We start from the raw sequence: 10,899 nt of genomic DNA on the forward strand, positions 1-10,899 counted from the left end.
CCAAACCCAAGCTAGTTAATGTGGTTTACAGAGTGTTCATTTTCCTCTGATATCAATTTTTCTTTTTTCTGCTCTCCAAGGACTGCACATAGTGCACAATGCATAATATATAAATAGCCTCTCTATTTCAAAGTAGTGATTAGTGTAATGCTTGTTTGGCATATTTTCCCGTGTGTCTGGGTGTGTGCGCACTCACGCTGTCATGTTATGAAGTTCTGCAAGTTATGTGATCTCGAAAGTTTTCGTAACCACACACCGTCTCCCTCTCTCTCGCCCTCTTTAAACATCTGCATGTATATGAAGGCATGTGTTTAGGTGTGTAGCAACGAGTCTCTCGATGCCTCCTTTAATATGTGCTTATAGCTGGTAGCTGAGAGTGAAGAACTGCACACCTGCAGGCCAAAAGGCCAAACGCAGCAGACTGCCCCCCTGGTGACAAAGATTACTGCAACAAAACCCCAACCTCAGAGTCAGACCTCCAACATCCATCCTTCCACACTATGCTCCACCACGCGCTCAATAATACAACAATACAGTGAGTCGCGCAACCGTGCGCTAGGCTTACAGAAAGTGCGCAGATTCAAGATTCCAGAAAGATTTTTGTTCTTTTTTGGGGGGGGATGTCCAATGATGAGCAGTAAAAGGTCAGTGGACCATTGCTGCTCATTCATTCGTGGGTTATTCTTCTGTTTATGCGTGATTACCTCCAAATGGTTAAATGTAAAAAAAGTCAAAACAATAGGCTCATGTCTCACTCTTCAAACACAGAGACCGGAGCATTATTTATGGCATATTATATTAATGACATACCCAAACTGAATACACTTTTTTGTTTGTTTTTAAATAAATGCATTGTTGTGACTGGGGAGAAAAGGGAGAAGAAAAAGAGAGAGTGAAACAGAAAACAACAAGCTCTCTCTATCAGCCGTTTTGAACTCGGCAATTGACCTTCTGTGGCACCATTTACAATGACTCATATCAAAGCCTTAAAATGTTAAAGCTATGGCATGTCAATGCACACACTGAGACACAGCCACAGAAACACACGCACACACACTAGAGGGATAATAGCTTTAACTACGCTAAATTGTATCCTTCATTTGGAGGGCTATGGCGACCTACAGTCTCCCCGGCTCACCCTTTGACAAAGGGGGTCATCGCTGTGCAGGGGAAAATGAAACCCACTAGATATTGTTTGATTGGATTTGCCATTGCCAGGTTTTGGGATCATTACAGAAATTCATTTGAAGTGTGGCAGAAAATGAAACTCGCCTGTTTAATTATTTTTTCTACCCGGCATTTTTGCCCCCTTTTTTTTCTCCCTTCGCTGCCGTTTTTAAATCATCTGAAATATTAAAGACCCAACACTATCCTTAAAATGCATCTTTGGCGGGCTGACGTACCCCCCGTTGTCTGAGGGAATGAAACATATTTAATGACTCCGCCATCATTATATTCCTGCTCTTAAAGTTATATTTCCTCCCTTTGCGAGATCCTATCCTATGCCCCCACCCCATCTTTCACAGTCTATCTTTCGCTCACTCGCAGAGAGAGATAGAATGACAGAGAGAGACAGAGACTTTCAAACCAAATGTGCTCATTCCAACATTTCAATAAATTGAGAGGAAAAGCATTAAAGTTAATCAGACCAACCACATTGTGGTTAAGACACGTTGGCTGGATTATGGATTACTATTAGCTGGATGAAAACCGATTCTTTCATTTAAATTCTGGGTTCCTCATCCCGCTAAAATTAAAAAGGAACTAATACTTCTTGGAAAGAGTTCTTTATTCTTCCTGCAAGCTTTTACTTCCTCTTTAATCTGACATGGAGACAGACTACACAGTATACGAAGAACACACAGCGAGAAACATGTGGGTGACTTGTGTGTTAGCTATGACCTGTAATAAAGATTACACGAGCAGTCGCACAAAACACTGCAGTTTTTTTTTTCAAATGCATCAAAGGCCTTGTCATATTGCTATTTCTTTGTCAACCACCCTGACTTTACTCTGTGCATAATCGTGTTTGTGACAAGTAATAAATAATGCACGATTATTTGGTAATAATTATGACACTTTTCATTTTTAGGACGTTGCATTCTAGCTTTTCCGGAGAGACAGATGTTACACATTTAAGGAAGGTAACAGAGTTGGTATAATGTGTCACATCTGTACATGTCCTTTGCCAGAACCTCTCATCCACATCTAGCCACATGACAAGACACCATCGAGAGCCAAGCGTGAAGAACATAAATAGCACACGAAATGATGCACTGTTACAAAACCAAGCAAACAGACCATCAACCTGGTTCAGGAAAGGATGAAATTAATGTTAATACAATGCATCTGAGATTGCGTACAGTTTTTCTATCTCGCTAATAGCGAGCGGTCTGGATGCTCTAATGCTGACAGATGTGTTTTGACATGCAAGAGGAGTAGATTTCAAAGAAATATTTAACACATGGAACTTCCTCCAGCTTAAGTGAAGCACATGATGTTTATGCCCTGAATTGATCTGTTAAAGGCCAGAGGGTCAGTGTAAATGTGTATGTGTCTGTAAAATAGCTGCATTGGTGTGTGTTTTATGGCTTCAGAGCAGCTGTGTATGTGCGTGTGTATGTGTGTGTGCGTGGCTGCTGCTGTCAGGAGTGGATGGTGTATGTCAGCCTTGACTAGACTCTGGCTCCAGTATATCACAGGCAGCAGGCAGCCCACTGCAGATACAGCCAAACTGTTTCACTGTCAATAAACCCGTGTCTCCATTAGAGCCGCAACCTCTCAGTCCTCACCCACATACCCAGACATCACAACAAGCCACCAGCCAGACCTGAACGCGTTGATTTGACATAGAGCAATATATGAACTTGAACTTTATTAATAAATCTGTATAAGCTACTGTGTTACTTGCTACAGTAAACAAAATTGCAGAAATAATCAAGGATTTCTGACAGTTGCCAAAATGCCTCTCTGCCACAGTTCAAACAGGCAATCTGTTGCCATGTCGGTCTACTCAGTAAGTGTGCATCAGCCTCCGAATGGCTTACCTTATACCTTTTAATTGCGTAGAAAAGTATATACACAAAAAACAACTTCCCACAGCACCTTCGAATCCCACACAATGGCTATAATAACTTTACAGGTGGGGGGACAGGCTTCAGGGGGCATATAACTCGTTCGCTCTCTTTCTGGACAAGGTCAGGCCTCTGTAATGTGTTCACCTCCACGCCTTGCTCATTACCCTCAATAGCAGTTGATGGATCTGCTGACGTAGAAAATATTGAGAGAGAGAGAGAGAGAGAGAGAGAATGGAGGGAAAGAGACAGAAACATCACTAACATTTATCTCCACTTGCTCCCATCCCAGCTTAAATCAACCCATCAGCCTGTCCCAGAACACTTAGTGCAGAGGTACATATCACTGGTTCTGGCCGCATCTTGGCTTCCTCTGTTAGCAGCATAATCTATCCAGGAGGATTGTATTGAACGTTGTATTAGGATCCTGAAGATATATATCTCAGCCAGCACAAATACACTTTGGCATGGGCATATACAATATTTAGACATTTTACCTTGCTACCATTCTCAAATACCCCTTCACACCCATAATCTCTATCCCAAACACACATGGATATTACTATCAATACAAGGACTTGACTGCTATTGATATACCAAGATTGTACCCCCTGCCCCTCACAATCTAAAACAAACCCAAACAGAACCACACACACAAATAAACAATCTCTTTCCAATATCTACGGTAAATTATTCAAGCGGGACTGCATTTGATTCAGCAGTTCATGTGTCCTTAGCCTTTTTAAGGATAATATATGGGCTAAGGACATATGAACTCTCAAATGCAGGGCCTCTTGAATACTTTATTCTGTATGTATCTGTGTGTGTATACAGTATATGCAGTGTTGGGTTAGTCACAGCAAAAACACTATAAAAAAATATTTAAATCATTCTTAAATGGAGTCAAACATCAAACTGTGGTTAAAGGATTTAGTAGAACTGCTTAAACACATGTAGTTAACAAGTAAAAAAATCGCTCTTTTGTCACTGTAACACTGTATTCCACAAATATCTGGAAAAAACAAGATTAACTTTATATAAACCACTTTGGAAAACGTGAACAACGCTGATCCAAAGCTGGTCCAGAAGAATACACTACAATCGTTTAAACAAAATACAGCCAACAGAACATTTATAGGCCAATTCAAATGTTAAACAAATATCTTTAGGATTTAATTACATATGTACGATTAAAAAATAAAATAATAAAAATGAAAACGGAAGTGCTTTTGAATCTGAATCACTGTTCACATCTTACAAAGTGGTGTACTTAAAAATAAAATTCTGCAAGCTGTAAACATTACAAACATTAAAAAACACATTGCACCAACCCACCTGAATTTCCATCCATCCATCCATTTTCTACCGCTTATCCGAACTACCTCGGGTCACGGGGAGCCTGTGCCTATCTCAGGAGTCATCGGGCATCAAGGCAGGATACACCCTGGATGGAGTCACCTGAATTTAGAATTTAAATTAATTATTGTTTCATAAGTAATTGTTCAACGTGTAATGTATATAATATAGAGTGTATATTTAAAAATACATAAAAAACATATATACTGTGCACACACACATACACACAAACTATGTACACAGACATAGATGTTTACGTGTATAGTTTGTATAGTGTTTGTGTGCGCTTGTGTAAATAATATCAAACACACAGCCCCCACTCCCTTTTTTAGACGTTTCATTATGTTATATGACTTTAGGCCCAGTGGCTGGAAAATGACAATTATTTTGCTCCAGCAGCTTGCTATTAAGAGACTCGCTGAAAACGTCGAGTGGCGTGTGAAGGAGCCACAGCGGTGCACAACAAGAAATGCTCACAGAAACAAACACTATCCGTCTCTATCTGTAATGCATACACACAAACACAGAGCCATGCAACAAACGTGCTGGACTGTGTCCGGAGCATGTGACAAATGGTCCTTTGGTGGATTTCAGAAAAATATCAGTCAGAGCTAACTAATGCCTTTTAAATGTACCCAGCTACCCTTTCGCAGGCCAGCTTACTGAATTAAAGGAATATCTAATGCCAGTTTGTATAGCCCCCTCATAAATTCTACAAATATATACACTATGAGAAAGAAAGAAACACACAACAAGCTAATAGAAACGAATGAACTAGTCAACCATAAATTTGCAATGCGAGATATGCTTTTTCTGATTGGAAAGGGCATCCACTATCTGCAATATTGATAATACTTTTCAAATTTCATCTGCTTTTGTTTGCATTCTGGGCTGCCTGTTTAAACACACTGGGAATTATAATGAAGCCAAACATTATCTCCCAGTTGTTCAAGGCTGAACATATAACTTTATCGTAAAAATGATTCCGGTCTTTGGCTGGGTTGTATCTTTTCCATTAAAGCCTGGCTATCAGCCGGTGACAGTGAGGCAGCCAGTCGGCACTGGGTTGTCCACATGTGCCGGCCAAGTGGCGTGAAGGTTCGCACTTTTTCATTTCACGTATGGTCGTGTGTTCGTGTCTGAAAGGGAGAGCATTAGATAAAACAGGGTTGGAGGGGCTTTTATTAGCATTCCCATAAAGCCTTGAGTTGAATAGGAGCAGTATATTCATGGATCATCAATACTGTCTTTTGCTATTTATACCAGTACTTGGTTGGGTTATGAACTGATCCAGTGCTGTGGGACGGATTGCCAGGGTCCTCGAAATCTCAGGGCCCATCTATCTACAAATTTATTTGCCAAATTCATCTACAAAAAAAAACTTAAAAAACATCTCAACTGCAGTGATTGATTTTAACTGGAATGCAAAAAAATTAAAAAAGAGATCTGTTTTTGCACATTAACTTTTGATATATTATACAAAATGTGCATATATATATATAGGGCCACGATTTTACCATGAATAGTTACCTATGCAACCACATCAGCACACAAAATCCTACTCAACCGCAGAAGTTCATAAAGAGCTTGACCCCTGAAAAAATCTGCTCCCCCCAACAAGGCAACACTAGCGAACCACTTACCCCCATTAACAGTGAGCTAATCTCATCAAGCATAGACACGTTCAGTCACTTCCAGCTGCCATTCCCCCACCTCAAGTTCTGTCCTCTATCAAGTGCAGACAGAGACCTTTCAGCTCACTCTTCATCCTCCTAGTGAGAAATGAGTGGTTTTGCCTTCACTCCAAACATATCAAAGAGGGAGATTTCCTAAAGACATACAGCTGTTCTGGCAGTCCGCACTTACAGTGTGGGGAGAAAGAGAGAGAGAAATGAAATGCCCGCTGCGGACACAGAAACAAGGCTTACATCACATCACTGTGGGTCTGTCAGAACTGTCTCCGCCACAGGCCCCATGGAGATTGGGTTATCAGGCACTGTCAGTGTCTAAGTGGATGCTGAACAGCCCTAGGCAGTAGAAAACTCCCGGCCTGTGTGTGCCGCATTTGGGACAGTAGGAGAATCAGCTGTGCATCAGTGACTGGATGAGGTAGGGCTAAAAGCTTTAAGCGTGCAGAAATCATACCACTCACATCGTGCCAAATGGTACGTCACGCACATTAACAACACTAGTAGGGTTACGAGGGTTGTAGCAGGGCAGAACAGTTGGCACCTGTGGGCTCCCATTGGATAAAGCGTCATACAGGGATGACTGTTGAAGTAACAGATATTTGGAAAAAGCTGAATTGAAAGCTTTGGTGAGTAAATAAAATATCACCAGTAACTTAAAAAAACTGCAACTACATACATGGTTTAAAGTCATAGTGTATGAAATTTAGTGCCATCTAGCGGTGAGGTTGCAAATTGCAACCAACGGCTCGGTCCACCCCTCCCATTCGAAGCACTATGGTGGCTGAAATAGGACTACGATTTCGTAACGTCTTCACCAAAAAGAAACAACATAGCACATTCCATGTAAGGCGACCCACGGTGTATATACGTAGATAGACATAGCTCATTCTAAGGTAATAATAACATAACGCTTCATAATGTAGGGTTTTTATACACCTCTGAAGACATATAGTATATATTATATGTGACCCTGGATCACAAAACCAGTCTTAAATAGCACGGGAACGTTTTAAGTAAAAGCCAAAAATACATTGTATGGTTCAAAATTATCGATTTTACTTTTATGCCAAAAATCATTTGAATATTAAGTAAAGATCATGTTTCATGAAGATATTTTGTAAAATGGCCTACCCTTAATATAAAAACATAATTTTGTGAGTTTATGGTCTGCTACAGCGCCTCTGATGGACAACTTTAAAGGCGATTTTCTCAATGTTTAGATTTTTTTGCACCCTCAGATTCCAGAGTTATAAACGTCTGTATCGCCGCCGTATATTGTCCTATCCTTAACGACTCATACATCAATAGAAAGCTTAATTATTCAGCTTTCAGATGCTGTTTAAATCTCAATTTTGAAAAATTTACCCATAAGACTTTGTCCATGGTCACATATTGCATTTCTGTCAATAGATCCTCCAAAATATATACACACAGCACCTTTAAATCAAATTGCATTATGCCAATCTGACTATATTTTATGGCATGTTAACTGTCTACTATAGAAAAACATTGGTTGCACCTCTGCTTTTACCTTACTAGAAAATGCATCTCGGAAGCCCAAGTTTGCTCTCTCAAATGGAATATTCTCTACAAAAAAAGTAATAGAAACAAAAATCACAATAATTCAGTGACAGGTGCAGTTTCACAGAGAGTTTCTCATCTCAGATATGATGCGAAAACACCAGACAAAAAAAGCTGAATAATCCCATCATCAGAGACAGATTTTTTTACATTAAAAATAATGCAAAATACAGTTTCATGGCCAATAAGAAATATTTATGGGTGGTAAATGTTCTCAATTCACCAATCATCAGCAGGTGTTGCAAAAACTCAATATCAGGCCCTGCTTACAACTGTAAGCAATAAATGCATCCTGGATCTGTATTTCTAAGCGAGATATTACACGCAAAAAGAACATCTATCAAAGCCAGAAATAGAAGCAACATTAAGAAAGTTAGAAAACAGCGCAGATGGGGGGGAATTAAGGAATTCAATCCAGGGACCTGATTCATTGCAGAATTTAATGCATGTAAAACCCTTTATGAAAGCAAACAGAAAGTAAGTGATTACATTAGATTGTTAACATGCTCCAGTCACGCACCAAGTAAATGGCACAAACAAGATGCGTGTGCTCGCTGAAGGCTGTGCAGACTTTAGCCCCCCGTCCCAACGCTCCTCGATATGTTCCAGAACTCACAGATAGGCCAATATTCCACACGTTCGGAAGCAGGCTTTGTTGAGGTTAAGGGTAAACACATGTGGCTCAAACTTTGGATATGTTTCAGTTCCGTCTTTTGATTCCAGCATCTTTATCCTGATTCTGGCAAACAGGAAGAAGTCGGTGTCCAGAAGAAGACAGCCAGGACTCTTTGTGTTTACCCATGACTCTCACAAGAGTCCTTCTGCTTCCATCATCATCTCAAACAGCTGGGCCTTCATATAATACACCATAATACCAGTCCTGGTGTGTGTGTGTGTGTGTTTTGAAGGGTAAATTGCTTAATGATTTCTGGGAAAACTATAAATTGGGGTACCAAATAAGCGCCATTACCACAATTTGATTACCGTACAATTGAATTAGAGGGTAATCACCATTTCTATATATCATTATATTGAAATGTTATACAGAATTAGTCCATGCTGCTGGCTGTCGGGATAAGATACGACCATCTAAATAAAGGTGGAACTGCAAATCTACAGCTTTTGGTTCCTCGTTTAAGAGCAAAATATCAAATTTTTCAGAAGGCGGTGACACCTTTAAAGAGTGAGAGATAGAGAGAGAGAGAGAGAGAGAGGGTGAAAAGCTCAGTGTGAGGGCAGAGGAGTAATTAAACAATGCTTCATCAGACAAACACAGCTCTCACTGTGATTAAAGCTTGCACCTGTGCAAGCACACACCAAGGTCCCCGGCACTTCAACCGGTGCATTTCAAAATCATAATTGCAGACTTCAGGCCATATAACAGGGGATGTAAAAACATCTGCTGGTGTTTTGTATGTCCACACATGGATTTCGAGTATGCGCCTTGGCACCAGTCTGGATACAGTTACCAAATATGTGTACTTCCCTGCTACACGGTATGTAAAAGCAGTATGTCAACTAAGTAGGATATTAAAAATCATGATACAGTGAGTGAACTTAGACAACGCACGCTGTGCAATCTCATAAGGCCACGTGAGCACAGGAGCCGTCAGATTCATAAATCTGAAAACGAAAGTCTTAAAAATACATTGAGTTGCTACGCCTTCACACATGTTCACACTCCCAACCCAACATTTGCTCACGCAAGAGCGCTTTCCATTCCCCGCAATACCCCATGGGACACGTCAACCGTCAGAGATTGTGACATCCCTGACAATCGTCCAGATGTCTTAGTGCTGTGATGATGGAAGATGAAGACTTGAGTCCTACATGCTGATGGGCATTAGATGGGCTTCTGAAGAGTCTGCGCTGTCAAGTGTTAGCCGAATGAAGAGGTGAGTGCTGGGGGCAGTGAAGAGGCAGACACGGGGCTCCTGTAAATTAAGACCCGCAAAATGAATCTCAGCTGTAAACAAACAACATTTGAAAGTTTTTGCAATAGTTCAGTAAAATACACATTGAATAAAATTGTACTACACAGTCATGTAAAAAAGTAAACTGAAACCGTCCTTTAAGTGAACCAGTGATCTTGAAACGTCCTAAATGGTGCCCGGACTCTTTGCGTGTACTGCTTAAGCACACAGGACCAATCAAGCCACTGATTACTCAAACGGGCTCATTAAAGCTCATTAGACTGTAAGTCCTGACACCTGCTTACAGCACACTCTGCACGCGGACAGGGCCACATATTCTCCCCGCTGCAAACGGCTCCACTGGCTGTCAACACCGGCCCCGACAACTGTCCCAGCCACAGTACGCTTTTGTTCCCCGCCCTTCACGCTCTTTCATAAGGATCTCTCCAATTATGCAAGCAGACTGGGGACTTGTGGAGTGGCCCAGCGAAAATGAATGTGCCATGCCAAACAGGCTTTTTGAGGGACAGGTTCACGATGTGAACAACAGAGACAAAGCATCTGAACATGTCTGACCAGTTTATCGCATCGATTCGTTCATTAGGAGCATTGTGCAGTTGCTTGTGTTTCATGCCTCAAGCGATGGAAGTGCGGAGCAACCAAAAGAAATCTTTCACTAAATGTCAAAGAACTTTTAATGAGCGCCAGCTAAAATTTGACCTTACAATAGCGGTTCAACATGAACACGAGCGTGAGGCGTATACGCAGTTCAATTAGATGTTTCGAAACTAAAACCTTCAACTTTGCATTAGAGCTAAAGCGCTCTTTCCGTTCCATCCTGAGTCTGCTGGCACGCACACGAACAGGGGGTTCGATTTTCGCAAACTATTATTCCAACTGTGCGAAAACAAATAAAATACGATATCTAAACCTCCTGCAATAAGGATAAACCTCTCAAAATGTTTATGAAAAATAATCACCAGGACAACAGACGCGTGTAGTGTTTACACTGACGCCAGTGTCGCAGCAATCCCACATCTCCGACAAACACGGAGGGTGGGCAGGGGGCGGGCAGCAAAACAGGAAATATCTTTTGCATGTTATTTTAAGTAACTGTTCAAATTTCATTTCGGCATGGTAATCCACAAAACAAATATGTAGAGGCATATTTTAAAAAGGGAGGCTCTGCTTCAATTTCCTATTGTGGTGCAGAATGTGTGTTTACTCTTTGTGTCTGTTTGAATTGATTTGCACAGCTCGGCAGACAGCGGCTGAATGCTGCGA

The 10,899-nt window shown here is 40.9% G+C and overlaps 1 protein-coding gene across 1 annotated transcript in view; it reads right to left on the bottom strand.

The window, feature by feature from the left end:
- znf536 (zinc finger protein 536) overlaps positions 1-7,755 on the bottom strand; it is a 217,709-nt gene extending 209,954 nt beyond the window's left edge. Inside the window, exons 1-2 of the mRNA XM_056749593.1 lie at positions 7,653-7,755; positions 4,410-4,532 (exon numbers count right to left, since the gene is read on the bottom strand). The gene's annotated coding sequence lies outside the window, so the exon portion shown is untranslated. The remainder of the gene's footprint in view (positions 1-4,409; positions 4,533-7,652) is intronic.
- Positions 7,756-10,899: the final 3,144 nt, after the last annotated feature.

The sequence above is a fragment of the Triplophysa dalaica genome, chromosome 1 (genome assembly GCF_015846415.1).
Source record: "Triplophysa dalaica isolate WHDGS20190420 chromosome 1, ASM1584641v1, whole genome shotgun sequence".
Lineage (NCBI taxonomy): Eukaryota > Metazoa > Chordata > Actinopteri > Cypriniformes > Nemacheilidae > Triplophysa > Triplophysa dalaica.